This window comes from Rhincodon typus, chromosome 2, assembly GCF_021869965.1.
Source record: "Rhincodon typus isolate 14 chromosome 2, sRhiTyp1.1, whole genome shotgun sequence".
In the NCBI taxonomy this organism is placed as follows: Eukaryota; Metazoa; Chordata; class Chondrichthyes; order Orectolobiformes; family Rhincodontidae; genus Rhincodon; species Rhincodon typus.
In genome coordinates, this window is record NC_063333.1 from 64,324,832 (window position 1) to 64,337,577 (window position 12,746).

The 12,746-nt window shown below is 39.9% G+C and overlaps 1 protein-coding gene and 1 long non-coding RNA gene across 2 annotated transcripts in view; one reads left to right on the forward strand and one right to left on the reverse strand.

The window, feature by feature from the left end:
• The window catches only part of mocos (molybdenum cofactor sulfurase), a 113,578-nt gene that overhangs the window by 40,988 nt on the left and 59,844 nt on the right, over positions 1–12,746 (reverse strand). The gene's annotated exons all lie outside the window — the stretch shown is intronic.
• The window catches only part of LOC125485331, an 11,817-nt gene continuing 916 nt past the window's right edge, over positions 1,846–12,746 (forward strand). Inside the window, exons 1-2 of the long non-coding RNA XR_007264084.1 lie at positions 1,846–1,937; positions 2,912–2,978. This is a non-coding gene — a long non-coding RNA (uncharacterized LOC125485331). The remainder of the gene's footprint in view (positions 1,938–2,911; positions 2,979–12,746) is intronic.

Below are 12,746 nucleotides of genomic sequence, written 5' to 3' on the forward strand. Positions count from 1 at the left end.
TCTGGCATAGTATGGCTGAGCCACTCATGTGACTGAAGTTAAAGTCTCCCATCCAGTGTGCCTTAATTTGAGTATTGTAACACAGTATTTATGATACTAAAATGATATTTTAAAAAGAAGAACTCCACTCAACTCCCACAATGACCAAGTTGTGAAGTTGCAATCAACCAGTATGGTAATCTGTGTGCCAGTTGCAGAACCTGATTACTACAGCAATTTGTAAAATCCCAACATATTCAGTAATATGCTTTAAGGAAGGGGTTCAGCCCATCACCCCCTTAATAGAACTCTAATACCCGATATGATTAACTTGTAAATCACTTGGGTTATTAGAAATGGGCAATCGATACTGCCCTGTAATAATGAAGGACAGTCACATATAGTTAATTATTTCTTACCTAAGGCTTAGTGTCAATAGATTCTGCAGTGTGTAATGAAATATTAAAGCGCAAGGTTGTGTTGTAACGTTTCTTTTAAATGTTTCAGGAAATGGTGGAAAATGAGCTTTCAGTAATACTTCTAAAATGGTTTAGTTTCAACATAATAATTGTTTATAGAGCTTTCCTTATAATAATCAGGCTTGTTTTGTTTCAATGGTTACTCAAATGAGACAAACATAGCGTTTCTTTTCTTCAAAATTAAAACTGATCTGAAATTATCTTTGTAAGAATAGTTTTTGTTTCCAAATTTTTTAGAAAGTATGAAAATTATTTGTATTGTTTACAAAGAATATTAAATGCCTTTGGAATCTAGGTAGGGAAAGCACTGAAATCAAATGGATTTTAGCCTTATGTGAAGATTCATGCAATTCAAACAGCTTTAAGCTGAACTAGGCAAATAGTTAATGTCCCAGATCTTCCAGTTGTTCCAGGAACAGCGGGTGGTAGAATGGGCTGGAATTGTGTGAAAGGGGCATCCATTATAGCAGGGTAAGAAGTTGTTGAAGCAAGCTTGGTAAGATATGGTGGGAGACCACAGGGGCAGCATGTTGGCTCAGTGGTTAAGCACTGCTGCCTCACAGCACCAGGGACCCGGGTTCGATTTCAAACTCGGGTAACTGTCTGTGTGGAGTTTGCACATTCTTCCCATTTCTGCTTGAGTTTCGTCCGGGTGCTCTGGTTTCCTCCCACAATCCAAAGACATGCAGGTTAGGTGGATTGGCCATGCTAACTTGCCCATAGTATCTGGAGATGTACAGGTTAGATGAATTAGCCATAGAAAACGCAGGATTACAGGGATAGGGTAGAGGGATGAGTTTGGGTGGGATACTGTTCGGAGAGTAGGTGCGGACTCATTGGGCCGAATGGCCTGTTTCCACACTGTGGCGATTCTCCAATTTGGTCACTGGTGTGCAATGAGTTAACTGGTTTGAGTAGGAGCAGCACAATAGATCTTGCTTCTCCATAATCTGGGAGCCATTCATGGGATGTGGGCTTTGCTCGCCGGGTCAGCATTTATTGCCCATCCCTAGTTCACCGTGAGAGCTTGGTAGTGAGGTACTTTCTTGATCTGCTGCAGTCTAAATAGCGAGTAGGCATACTGTAGCAAAATCCTGCAGTTCATAATTCATTGACCCCCAGATTGAACAGCGTGCAGAAGTTGAGTTAACAGGATTGATTTCTACAGTGTTTTCACCTCGTTGTCAAAAAGTCTGTCGGTGTCGTAAGATCATGTACATGTAATAACTAATAGTTAGGAAAAAGTGAAGGAGCTGCAGCCGATTAACTTATTTTTCTCTCTTGGACATTTGGCAATATGTTCCCAGCATTTCTGACTTATTTCTGTTATCAATAATTTCTTATATCTTAATAAAGAAAAAGTTAACTCATGTTTTGATTTTTTTTTAGGAATTACTTACCTGGATCATGCAGGTGCAACGCTTTATGCTCATAGTCAGATTCATCGCTTTTACCAAGACCTTGCAGAAAATATCTATGGTGGGCCTTAGCAATAATTTCTAAGGAATCTTTTCTCATTTCAAATTTAAAGTCTTTTCTTGCAAAATAATAATGATTGCTCTGTGATACACATTTTCCTTAAATATTAAGTTCAATTTCCATGAAATTTTGAAAGACATGAATTAGAAGTAGTATTCAATGTTTTGTTTAATAGTTCAATCTTTCTTCTTCTATCACTGGTATTGTTTTCCACACATTGTAGTTTGGACAAAAATGGTCCACTTTTGTAGAGAAAATACAGTAGCTATGACCAAAAGTGGCACAAGAGAACCAGATAGTTTAGTTTAATAAAAACAGAAAGTACTGGAGAATCTCAGCAAGCCTGGCAGAATCCATTGCGAGAGAGAAGAGTTAACATTTCAAGTCCAGTATGACTCCTCTTCAGAAGATGGGATGAATAAGAGTCATACTGGACTCAAAGTGTTAACTCTGTTTCTCTCGCCATTGACACTGCCAGACCTGCTGAGTTTCTCTCGCAATTTTTGTTTTGTTTCAGATTTCCAGCATCTATAGTATGTTACTGTTAATCTGTTGAGTGTTTTTAATTTGGAAATCCATAATTAACTTGCAATCTTTAAATTCCCCTCACTCAATACTGCCAAGTTAATATTTAAAAGACGCAAAAGTACAGAACATCAGTCAATAATTTTAAAGTTTTCTTCCTCTCTTATGTTTGTTTTCTGTGTTAACATTAACATCAACAAGTAACATGGTTTATTTGTTGCTACTGTTACCAGATTCAAATCAACTAAAAATAAAAATCAGGCACTGAAAAAAACACAACTCTACTTCCTAGACATCCAATAGCATGCATTCCAGTTTTCTGAAATTCGTGTACATTTTTAGAAGCCATGCTATTTTTTAGTTGTTACATTATAGTGCATCGGAATTGTTGAAGATTTTAGATTAATGGTTATTCAGAACTAATCCTTTGTGTTTCTGATATGTTTCAGGTAACCCCCACAGTGCAAATATTGCCAGTCGATTGACACATGACACTATTGAACGAGTTCGTTACAGGTATAAAATGTGTTAGCACATGTACCGAGCTACTTCTTCAAACTTAATCCTGTAAATTTAGGAAATCTGTGCATCCCTTAGTTTTTCTGTGTCTGTTCCACATTCTCTACCATCAACACACCCAGGTACTGAATTTTCAATCAGGGTTCAAGAACTTGAAGTGACGGGGATTTTCAAATCCTTGACAATTAAAGGACGGGGAGTGGGCTCACATTCAATGGAGGTTGCACTCCTGAGACTGGAGAGCAGCAGAGATGCTCTGCTACACTGTTATTGACAGTCTGTTGAGATGGGGTGGCGCTGTCAATATTAAAATAAGCACTGCAAGGCACACGCCCAAGTTATTTTCACTGGTAGTTAGTTTTACTTTTTTAAGAAGCTGCAGCTTCCAGAGCATGATCCTAAATGGCCCATCCTTCCAGGGGATGGACAGGGCACAGCTGTGGCCCGGTCGCCCTGTGGGAAAGTTGGGTTGCCCCTTACTTGACCCATTTGCCCCTCACCACCCTGTCTTGAGTCCACCATAATGCTATTTAGTTGGCCTCCACTTCAGTTGAACAGCTGATTTAATTCTGAGCCAGGCTTGTTTAAAATAGTTCAGCTTTAGAATTGTGCTGGGAAACCAGCATTGAAGTTGGTGACATGAATTTTTTTCCCCCACTTGCCTTTTACCAAATACTGACCTAGTTGTATGCTTTAACATATTTGTGCAGTTCTCTCTATATCTCTCTTGTTGTCTCTTCCAGCCATGAGTCTTTTTCTCTCTGTCTGGTTTTATTTTGAAAAGCAGCCAGAGCAAATATTACTTGAAATCTTCTGCTAAAGTATGTTTATTTGTGTATTTATTCAGTTAAATATTTAACATAAGTTGCAGCTTAAATGTTCAACAAACTAGAATTAAATGCAGTTAACTTTTACAAGTGTTTTGATCTTTGAGTGGAAAAAATAAATTTAGTATCAGCTTGATTTTTTTTATTTTTCTGAGGTCTTTGTAAGTTCTGTTTTGAAATTAAAATGAGATTTATAAGACATCTAGACATCTTGTCTTAAACAGAAGATTTCAGTTGCATTTATCCTTCAGTAATTTGTCCTATTGATAGCAGAACATGCTCTATTTCAACACAGAAGTGAAAGTATATTTACAATGAATCTTTGATCCTTCAGCAAGCCTTGAGAATATTCTACAACTCACTAGATTCTGAAAGGTTCCAGCAGCCTGCTCGTGATTCCCTAGTACAAGAAGGGAGGGAAATTGATAGCAGGAATCAATAGACCAGTCAACCTAACTTCTGTCATTAGGAAAATGCTAGAGTCCATTATTAAGAAAGAAATCACGGACATTTAGAAAAGCTTAATGCAATCAAACAGAGTCAACACAGTTTGGGAAATGAAAATCGTGTTTGACAAATTTGCTAGATTTCTTTGAGGAAATAACAAGCAGAATTGATAAATAGGAGCTGATAGATGCAGTGGATTTGGATTTCCAGGAGGTTTTCAATGAGCTTCCATATAGAAGGCCCAAGATAAGATTGCACAACATTGGGGTTAATCCTCATGAATTGAGGATTGGTTAACACAAAAAAGATAAGAAGTCTGAATAAACGGGTATTTTTCAGGTTGGGAAGTGTAACTAGTGGAGTGCCACAAGGATCAGTCCAAGGTCCTCAATAAGATACCATCTATATGAATGACTTAGAAGAGGGGATCAGAGTGTAATGTATCCAAATTTGCTAACAATATAAAAATTGGTAGGAGGGCATGTTGTGAAGAAGACATAAGGAAACTAAGAGAATCTAGATAGGTTGAGTGGGTGGGCAAAACTTGGTAGATAGAGTTGAATGTGGGAGAATGTGAAGTAGGAAGAATAAAAGGCAGGCTATTATTTAAATGGAGAGAGACTCCAAAAAAGGTGCAGTGCAGAGGGACCTGGGTATTCTTGCGCATGAACCACAAAAGTAGTAAGAAGGCAAATTGAATTTTGGCATTTATTGATAGGGATGTGGAATTTAAAATTAGCAAAGTCCCATTACAACTGTACAGAGTGTTGGTGAGGCCACATGTGGTGTACTGTATACAGTTTTGGTCCCCATATTCAAAAAATGCAGTTGTTGGCTTTGGAGACAGTTCAAAAGATAATCACGAGGCTGAATTCTGGGAGGAAGGAGTTGACTTATTAAGAATGGCTAAACAGATTAGTCCTTTATTTGTTAGAGTTTAGCAGAATTAGGTGTGATCTTATTGAAACTTACAAAATTCTGAGGGGACTTGACAGGGTAGATGTCAGGGTAGAAAATGGAAGCTTGTGATAGATATTGAGGGCTCGAAACAGAAGAAGCCCTAGAGGAGTTTAGAAAGTACTGGAGGTTATTTGAAAATTAAATTAGGAGACTGAAAGGTGTTATGAGAAAATATTGGCAGGAGAAATAACGGAAAATCCAAATGCATTTTGTAAGTACATTCGGTGCAAGAGGATAACCAAGGAATAAGTAGGACGCATAGGGATTTAAGTGGCAATCTGTGTTAGAAGCCGAACATGGAGGTAAGGTTTTAAATTATCTTAAGCTGTATTTATCAGGTTTTGCTTACTTATTTAATATAGCTAGATCCCTGTATGTCCTCTTCACAACATGCCCTCTCACATATTTTTATATCGTCAGCAAATTTGCATATGTTACACTGATTCCTGCTTTCAAGTCATTGATATAGATAGTATGTAATTGAGGACCTAGAATTGATCCTTGTGGCACTCCACAAGTTATGCTTTCCAACTTGAAAAAGGCCCATTCATTATTCAAAAAGGGTAGCAGGGATAAATCAGGGAACTATAGGCCATTGAATGTGACATCAGTGAATGATGAATGATTTATTTATTGTGACTTGTATGGAGCAAATAAATAGTGGAAAGTATAAAATGTTGTCATGCTCTGGCACCATTTTGAGTTACACAAAATATAAAGATCTAACTAACTGTAACTAAAAATAGAATTCTTCCTCCCTTCTTGTGCTCTGATTGACATCAGGCGGGCATCTCCACAACAGGCTTCATGCCTGCCAATGCCTCCGCATCACAGTCCAATCCAGGAGTCCTGCTTTGGGGCTACCACCGCGCTGTCGTTCCACCGCCACAGCACCACTCCTGGCCTACCAAGCTGCTGCCTATGCAACTTCTGCTCCCGTCACTCTGCCAGGAGTACCAGTTCGGGCCTACCGCATTGGTGCAACTGACTGAAACCAACTGCATATTTCACCTTCCCCACCAACCACAGAGACCGCCCTGCTGTTGTTGCAATTTTGAAAACCATGCCGCCACCACTGCTTTGAGTCCTGTGCTGGACCCACCAACTTTGAAGTCGCCATGCTCCAGCACCATCTCTCGCTGCTGGGTCCTCATTTGCTGCCACAGCGCACTGTTCAAGGACTCGCTGTCCTTCACGCTGGACTCGCTGTCCCCAAGCAGCTGATTCCTGCTGCCGCTACCACACATGCTCGGGAGGGTGGGCGCACTTTCGTCCTGCCGAAGATTCTGAAAAGGTCCCTAAAGAAATAAAAGCGAGGAAAGAAAGACAGCAAAAGAAAAGATCAAAAGCAAAAAGCAAAAGTGAAAAGACAGAGATGAAAAAGCAAAGAAAGCAGGGGGAAGCAGATGAGCCCCTGGTCAGGAACTTAGATTCAGCGCTGCTACTCCGCCACCATCTTGGATCACGACCAGTGGGTAGGCACATGTTTGCAACATGTCATGACTAACAGAATTAATCTTTACTTGCAGTGACAGTAATTAATCCAGAAAAGACAGCATTGCTTTGTCAAGGGCAGAACAGGTCTAACAAATTTGATTGAATTTTTCGAGGACTTACAGTTGGTATATTCTACCATGGATTAAGGCTTTTGATGATCAGTCTTGCATGTGACAGATTAAGAAGATAAGAGCCTCTGGGATCCAGGGCAATTTGGAAATTGGATCCAAAATTGCCTTCATGGCATATTGCAGGGTTTGGTGCTGGGCTCCTTGCTGTTTGTCGTGCATATTCACAATTTAACATGAACGTAGGAAGTTTGATCAGTAAGTTCAGAGGTGTCACCAAAGATTTTGCCGTGGTAATTAGTGAGGAGGAAAGCCTTAGACTCTAGGACAAGCTGGCCAGAATGTCAAAAGTGTAGCAGGCAGAGTTTAATCTGAAAATGTGTGAAGTGATGTGTGGAACTGAGGAGATGGGCGAGAATCTAAACAATTATTTTGCATCACTGTTTACTGTGGAGAAGGATATGGAAGATATAGAATGTGGGGAAATAAATAGCAACATCTTGAAAAATGTCCTTATCATAGAGGAGGTGGTGCTGGACGTCTTAGAATGCATAAAGATGGATAAATCCCTGGGACCTGATCAGTTTTAGGCTAGAACTCTGATCATTGATAGCTGCAGGTAAGTGCTGGAAGACTGAAGCTTGGTTAACGTGGTACCACTATTTAAGAAAGGTGGTAAGGAAAAGCCAGGGAACTACAGTTCGGTGAGCCTGACATCATTGGTGAGTAAATTGTTGGAGAGAATCCTGAGGGACAGCATTTACATGTGTTTAGAAAGGCAAGGACTGATTAGGGATAGTCAACATGGCTTTGTGCATGGGAAATTGTGTCTCACTAACTTGATTGAGTTTTTTGAAGAAGTAACAAAGCAGTTTGATGAGGGCAGAGCAGTGGACGTGATCTATATGGACTTCACCAAGGTGTTCGACAAATACAGAGAGAACTAACCATTTGGATACAACTGGCTCGAAGGCAGAAGGTGGTGTTGGAGGGTTGCTTTTCAGACTGAAGGCCTGTGACCTGCGGTGTGCCAAAAGGATTAGTACAGGGTCCACTGCTTTTTGTCATTTATATAAATGATTTGGATACGAGCATAGGAGGTAGCGTTAGTAAGTTTGCAGATGACACTAAAGTTGGAGGTGTAGTGGATAGCGAAGAAGGCTACCTCAGAGTACAATGGGATCTTGATCAGATGGGCCAATGGACCGAGCATTGGCAGATGGAGTTTAATTTAGATAAATGTGAGGTGCTGTATTTTGGAAAGGCAAATCAGGGCGGGACTTATACACTAAATGGTAAAGTCCTGGGGAGTGTTGCTGAACAAAGAGACCTTGGAGTGCAGGTTCATAGTTCCTTGAAAATGGAGTCATGCATAGATAGGATAGTGAAGAAGGTATTTGATATGCTTGCCTTTATTGGTCAGTGCATTGTGTATAGGAGTTGGGAGGTCATGTTGCAGCTATACAGGACATTGGTTAGGCCACATTTGGAATACTGTGTTCAATTCTGGTCTCCCTGCTGTAGGAAGGATGTTGTGAAAGTTGAAAGGGTTCAGAAAAGATTTGCAAGGAAATTGCCAGGGTTGAAGGGTTTGAGCTGTGGGGAGAGGTTGAATAGGCTGAGGCTCTTTTCCCTGGAGTGTTGGAGGCTGAGAGGTGACCTTTTAGAGGTTTATAAAATCATGAGGCGCACAGATAGGGTAATTAGACAAGGTCTTGTTCTTGGGAGAGTCCAAAACTAGAGGGCATTGGTTTAATGTGAGGGGGAAAGATTTAAAAGGGACCTAAGGGGCAACTTTTTCATGCAGAGGGTGGTGCATGAGTGGAATGAGTTGCCAAAGAAAGTGGTGGAAGCTGGTACAATATCAACATTTAAAAAGACATTTGGATGGGTAAATGAATAGGAAGGGTTTAGAGGGAAAATGGGCCAAATGTTGGCAAGTGGATTAGGTTTATTTAGGATATCTGGTCGACATGGACGAGTTGGACTGAAGGATCTTTTTCCATGCTGTACAGCTCCACGACTCTATGACACGGTGATGCATTTTGATTGGATTAACAAAGCAAGAGAGTACATGATAAATGGTAGGATGCTGTAGAAGATCAGAGGTACCACCATGTGCATGTCTGTAGATCTATGAAAGCAGCAGGAAGGGTTGATATGGTGGTTAAGAAGACATGTGGGATACTTGCCTGTATTAGTCAAGGCATTGATACAGAGCATGAAGGTTAAGATGGAGCTGAATGTAATATTAGCTAGAGTTTGGTTCCCATGTTATACGAAATATATGATTGCACGAGAGAGGGTGCAGGAGTGATTGATCAGGATATTTCCTTGGCTGGAGCAATTCAGCAATGAAGAGAGGCTAGTTAGACAGTGATGCTTTTAGAGCAGAGGTGGCTGAGGGGGGTGCCTGACTGAGATGTACAAAGTTATGAGGGGCATAGAAAGGGTAGTTAGAGAGAAACATTTTGCCTTTAGTGGAGGGGTGCATAACCAGGTAAGATTCAATAGATATAAGGTAAGGGGCAGATAGTTTACAGGGGATTTAAGTAAGCTTTTTTTACCCAGATGATGATCAGTATCTGAAACTCACTGCCTGAAAGGATGGTAGAAGCAGAAATATTTGCAATATTCAAGAATATTTAGATGAACACTGGAATCATTATGGCACACAAGACTACGGACCAGTGGGAATTGAGTTTAGAGTAGACAGGTGCTGTGACCAATATGGACACGATGACACAAAGGGTTTCTTTCTTTGCTGTCTTACTCTATGACTCTATAACATACCCAGGTTGCCTTTGATCAAGCATACCACCATGGCAGCTTGCCTTTGATCAAGCATACCACCATGCTTAGAAGGGGCCCACATAACTACAGTGCTTATTTCAAAGTTTTTACTGTATTTTAAAAATAGCCTGACTACAATTAATCCTCCTTGTCCTTGCTCACTGCTATAACAAAATATTTTTGAGGAGAAACACTCAAGTGGCAAATTTATAATTGTAACTTTCAGATAATAACACCTCTTTGAAAGTATTAGTCCCTTACGTTCAGTGCAATGAATAGTGGAATAAAGCAATTAAAGCAAAGAATAAGGCAGTCTTGCTTCCCACATCTGACCAGTTTGATTAGTTGATGCTGACAAATTTCAAACGCAGCTTAGATTGCTGTGATATTTGGTGTTTAATTTTTTAGAGAACAACCATACCTGCTGTAATATAGATTAGTGTGAAGGGGAAGTAGTTTTTGCTACAGCTGTATGAAGCCATGGTTAGACTGCACCTGGGTTACTGTGCATTGTTTTGGAAACCATGCCTTAGAAAGGCTAGATGTATTCTGGATTGAATGCAGATTCACCAGAATTTTGCCAGGGCTTTCAAGATAGCTTACATAAACATAAGAACATAAGAACTAGAAGCAGGAGTAGGCCATCTGGCCCCTCGAGCCTGCCCCGCCATTCAATAAGATCATGGCTGATCTTTTTGAGACTCAGCTCCACTTACCCGCCCACTCACCATAACCTTTAATTCCTTTACACTTCAAAAATTTATCTAGACTTGCCTTAAACACATTCAGCGAGATAGCTTCAACCGCTTCACTGGGCAGGGAATTCCACAGATTCACAACCCTTTGGGCGAAGAAGTTCCTCCTGACCTCAGTCCAACATCTGCTTCCCTTTATTTTGAAGCGATGCCCCCTAGTCCTAGTTTCACCTGCTAGCAGAAACAACCTCCCTGCCTCCACCTTATCTATTCCCTTCATAACCTTATATGTTTCTATAAGATCTCCCCTCATTCTTCTGAATTCCAAAAAGTCTAATCCCAGCCTACTCAGTCTCTCCTCATAATCCGACCCTCTCAACTCTGGAATCAACCGAGTGAATCTCCTCTGCACCCCCTCCAGTGCTAGTATATCCCTTCTCAAGTAAGGAGACCAAAACTGCACACAGTACTCCAGGTGTGGCCTCACCAGGACCCTATACAGCTGCAGCATAGCCTCCCTGTTTTTAAACTCCATCCCTCTAGCAATGACAGACAAAATTCCATTTGCCTTTTTAATTACCTGCTGCATCTGCAATCCTACTTTTAGCGATTCATGCACAAGGACACCCAAGTCCCTCTGCACAGCAGTGTGCTGCAATTTTTTACCATTTAAAACACAGTCCATTTTGCTGTTATTCCTACCAAAATGGATGATCTCACACTTATCAACATTGTACTCCATCTGCCAGACCTTTGCCCACTCACTTAGACTATCTATATCCCTCTGCAGACTTTCAGTGTCTTCTGGACACTTTGCTCTACCACTCATTTTAGTGTCATCTGCAAATTTTGACACATCACACTATGAAGAGAGATTACGTAAACCATGTTTGTATTCTCTGGAATATAAAAATTGATTTGATTGAGGAATTTAGGATTTTGAAAGACATTAATAGGGTAGATAAAATGTTTTTCTTTTGATGGGGTAGTCTAGGACACGGGTCTGAACATTTACATTAGAGCCGGGCAATGCTAGAGGGTAGTTGGAAAACACTTAATTATGCAAAAGGAGATAAGAAATTTAGAACTTCTGTCCACACAAAGCAGTAGATTCTTGCTTAATTAATAATTTTATATCAAGATTGATAAATTTTCACTAGCCAAAGATATACATAAAAAGGCTATAGAGCCGCAGCAGGTTCATGGAGTTATGATAAAGACCAGCAATGATCTCATTGAATGGTGGAACTGGCTTAAGAACCTGAATGACATAGACCTGTTACAGAGATAGTAGGAACTGCCGCTGCTGGAGAATCTGAGATATCAAGGTGTAGAGCTGGATGAACACAGCAGGCCAAGCAGCATCAGAGGAGCAGGAAAGCTGACATTTTGGGTCGAGACCCTTCATCAGAAATTTCAGAAATTTCAGAAATGGCATAGACCTGTACCCATTTTCCTAATGCAAAAGTTAGATATTAGCATTGGATATGTCAAATGTGATTTGTCATCTCAAATTTCGTCAGACTTGTAAATCTAATTCTTATGAGCTTGCCATGATATATTGAATTGATTCTGAAATAAAATATTTCTTTGCCAATTCTGAAACAGGAATTTTGCTCATTAAAATAAGTGGGGAAAACAGCTATATTTCCGTAATGGATTTTGCTGCCAATGATTGATGTAATTGTGATGCGGCTGGGAATTTGGATGGAGCATCAGATCACTGCTGATTTTTCTAAAGTGTTTCTAGGGGACATTGTGCCCTTGATGATTGTTATTTCTATACAATTACTGCGGTATTTCATACAGATATTGCTTGTCATGGGTCACAAGTCTGCTGTTTATTTTTAATCCACTAAGTGCTTTATGAGTATGGTGATGCACTCTAAACGTCTTTGCTAGATTTTCAATTTTAAACTGGCAGAGAGTTCTGGTTAATAAAGAATATGGATCTCCATCTAAATGATTCTCCATTAAAATATTGTATGATTTTCATGAGCATATATCGTCACCTTGTTGGAACTAATACACAGTTTAAGTGCTCAGAATAAGTATTGGGACATTGTGCATTAACATTCAATGCTTTTCCATTTGCTTGTAAATCCAGATTAAATTTTCAGGTTGTAAATATTTTAAAATAAAAAAAGGAAACAAATAAAATGTTAGAAACACTCAGTAGGTCAATTTGTATCTGTAAAGAGGAAAGAAAATTATGCCTGACCTGTGGGATTTGTATCCTTTACATGATGGAATATCCAAGATATTATCACCCATCTTTATTTTTCAGATTTTTTTTAATGATCTGCTATATTTTGGCAGTATTTAGTGCATATGCATGAAGTTCTTAAAGGCCAACACCATGGGGTCCTTTCCTGACTGGGACTGAGTAGGTGAACAGCAACTCATATTCTGCTTGGGAACCCTGCAGCCCAATGGTATCAATGTGGATTTCACAAGTTTCAAAATCTCCCCTCCCCC